The sequence below is a fragment of the Oryzias melastigma genome, unplaced genomic scaffold (genome assembly GCF_002922805.2).
Source record: "Oryzias melastigma strain HK-1 unplaced genomic scaffold, ASM292280v2 sc00842, whole genome shotgun sequence".
Classification (NCBI taxonomy): domain Eukaryota; kingdom Metazoa; phylum Chordata; class Actinopteri; order Beloniformes; family Adrianichthyidae; genus Oryzias; species Oryzias melastigma.
The window spans coordinates 287-3,586 of record NW_023417428.1 but is presented as its reverse complement, the minus strand read 5'-3'; the positions used below and the strand labels follow the sequence as shown (position 1 = coordinate 3,586).

The following is a 3,300-nucleotide window of genomic DNA, read 5'->3' as shown; positions in this document are numbered from 1 at the left end:
TCCTGGCCCTGATCCGACCTACATTGATGCCATTGGAGTCCCAAGAGGAGTACCTGATGAATACAAATTCTCTGCTGGTTGGGAGTCATCCATCTGCTGGTGGTGCACCATCAACAAGAACATTGATCATGTGAATTACATTCATTACAATGTCCAGAGACTCAGTACCTGGACACAAGCTGGATTTGAAGCTGTCCACGAACAGCTAGCAGCTGCCTCGCCTATAGCCTTCCAGAACCGCATTGCCATAGACATGCTCCTGGCCGAGAAAGGTGGAGTCTGTGTTCTCGTTGGAGCTGAGTGTTGTACGTTTATTCCTAACAACACAGCTGCAGATGGGAGCCTGACTCGTGCCGTTGAAGGCCTCAGAAACCTGAACAAGAAGATGAAAGAACATTCCGGAGTAGATACCTCTATGTGGGACAGTTGGCTAAATATTTTTGGGGCCTACAAAGGCCTCATTTCTTCAGTGCTTATCTCTCTTGCTGTTTTTGCTGCGATTCTAACCACCTGCGGGTGTTGTCTCATTCCTTGTCTTCGCGCACTCATCCAACGCCTTATCACCATAGCCATCGAAAGTCAGCCTGACCCTGCCAGTCTCCACCTTCTGGCAGAGCAGACTGACTCTGAAGAAGACAATGTTGAAGAAGATGAAAAGACATAACAAATGCCATTTGTGTTGGATTGCAGCCTTATGTGTGATCGCACCTTAATGGTGGGTCGAGGGGGAATTTCTCCCACAGGGTTTTCGCCCCCTCCGCAAGTCCGGCATCTTTTCTTAACTTAGTTTATGAGAGCCTATACCTTAACTCATTTATGTGAGCGGTGCAGTGTTTGATGTTTTAAGTTTCGTAATTTAGATGTGGGACCCAAGTGTGGCCATCTGTACCCCCAAGAGGAGGGAGTGTTGCAAAGAATGTTTGGGGGTGCAGTTGGCCTGAGTCTGTTTTCTTCTTTGTTTAGTCACCCCCCTTCACATGTTGCTCACCTTCCCCCATAGCCTCCCCATTTCTTACATAGGTGCCCCTCCCCCCACCTGAGAGACATACAAAGCCCCCTGTTATCTGGCTTTTATCAGGTTTAATCTGACCGCTTGGTTCTGGAGTGTAATCCAGGCTTCTAGCTCGTTTTGTAAATCTGGCTAGGATGGACCTTTTCTCCATTTTAGAGCGTTATCACATTACCTTCTATCCTACAGATTTTCCCAGTGCCTTGAAGATTATGTTCTACTCCAGTCAGAAGTAGCCATGATCTTCTTCACTTAGATCAATATTGGTCTGCTTCTGTACACTGGCTTTATAAATAGGTGGATGATTGTTTCAAGAATTCCTACTCCTAGTCCTGTGATCAGTCGATACTGGTTAGCGTGTCTTCCATGAATCTAATCCTTGGTTTGGTACCTTTGTAGGTAATTGATCAAGGATAGGATGGAACCTTTTTCCTTTTCAGGTCCCATCTGGGGTGCCATGTTGAGCCGCCGCCTGTAACAGCCTGTTTTGAGGTTTAAGGCTCCTCTCTTTGGTTCTTATTCACGAGTGAGACTCTCGTGATTCCCAGTTTTTTCTTGACACAGGAAAAGGTGTGTGAATCCGCTCATTTATTGATTACCCACAAGCTGAGAAAAGGGACTTGTGCATTTCTTTTATCCCGGTTTATTTCTACACGCAGGAAGAAAACGTGTGAGACCGCCCGTTTAATATTTAGTAGACACGAGAGGGAAAAGGACTCGTGGTTTTGGCCTAACGCGATATACTAATTTTCACTCTTAGAAACCCTCGATTAGGACTTTAAAAGGCACATGAGATAAATCCATTGTAGATACCACCTAACCAACTATAGTGTGCTCATTTGTTGTGAAATAAAAATCATATGAGATAGGCTCCTACAAGTTCATGACAGTTTCAGGCCTAAGTTTTAGAGGTCTATTCTTTTCATACGATACACATACTCCTTGAACACAAAAGAGAAGGTATTTGTATTTATTGATGTCTCTCAGGCTTGCGGGGTCTGGGGCTTACCTGGTCGTCGTTAGGTTGTCTTCAGTGGCAGAGGTCAGATATAAAAGAGAAGATAAATCTATTTGGGTATGTCAACCCGTTTATTCAAGACAAAAGACTAAATACAAACGTTATTTTTTGATCCCCTTATCACCCGTGGGTGAACATGGAGTGTCTATCTAATACCCTTTCGGGTCTGATTTTTTATTTTTTGTTTTTCTACCCTTTCGGGTTATTTTCTCCCGTGAATCGGGACAGAGTAAAAACTGTCAGAGTTCCACCGAGGTGGTGCAGAGACGAGGTCGAGTGGAGAAGGAAAAAGTAGAAGTGCTGAGATGAAGTCCTTTTCCACCAAAGTGGAGGAGAGGACCTGTCCCGTCGATGTCTTGAGGAGGAGTGTGGAGAAGTTCTTCAGCTCTAGGCTAAAGAGATGGTGTTTTTTCACTTTTTTCCTCCCCCTCTGTGCTCAACACAAAGCTCCTTCCTGTCACTGGGGTCGTTGCTGGGGCCCCTTGCTTCCTGTCTTCGTGTGGTTTTGCACAATCTACAGATAGAACATCATGTCTTCTTGAAAGTGTCACACAAGACTTGCTCTTTAGGAGCAGAAAACTGAGCAGAAACAATTTTGACAATATATAATCACATACATATAATCTTGTATCATATCTATGGTCATATTTTACACCTAACACACAAAGATACCCCACAGGCAGGATCTTGGGGTTTCAACATCTCGTGGCTTAATAGTTGCTGTATATAATGTATATAAACATCACAAACTCAAGACGAACTTAAAGGTACTCACCAGGATGGACCTTCAAAGTGATAGTTTTAGAATCCATGCCACAATTTGCTCTAATCTTAACGGTGATGGTCTTGTTCTCTGTGACTTTTGANTCAGAGTTGCTGATTCTTCTGTGGGACACACTGGTGGCTTTTTATCCCTTTTATAAAGATACAAAACTCCAGCAGCGACAATAATGACTGCAGAGACGGCAGCGAGCGAGATGGGAATGATTTTATCCTTCTGTGGTGGCTTAGTAGTTGCTGCTGTTGTTTGAAATTCTGGTGAACGAACGATTGATTCTGGGTTTGTAGGATGAACACCTTTAACAAAAAAACATTTTTTTAAATAAAAATGATCTGACATGTATATAAACATCAGTAACTCAGACAAACTGAAAGCTACTCACCAGGATGGACCTTCACAGTGATATTTTTAGAATCCATGCCACAATCTGCATCAATCTTAACAGTGATGGTCTTGTTCTCTGTGACTTTTGACATTTGTAGTGAGGTGAAG

At 43.4% G+C, this 3,300-nt stretch overlaps 1 long non-coding RNA gene across 1 annotated transcript; it reads right to left on the bottom strand.

Annotated features, from left to right (window-relative positions):
• Positions 1–2,085: 2,085 nt before the first annotated feature.
• On the bottom strand, positions 2,086–2,893 carry LOC118598474. Its single transcript, XR_004947548.1, has 2 exons — positions 2,803–2,893; positions 2,086–2,541 (listed from the first exon to the last, which is right to left on the bottom strand). It is a non-coding gene; the product is annotated as an uncharacterized LOC118598474 (long non-coding RNA).
• Positions 2,894–3,300: the final 407 nt, after the last annotated feature.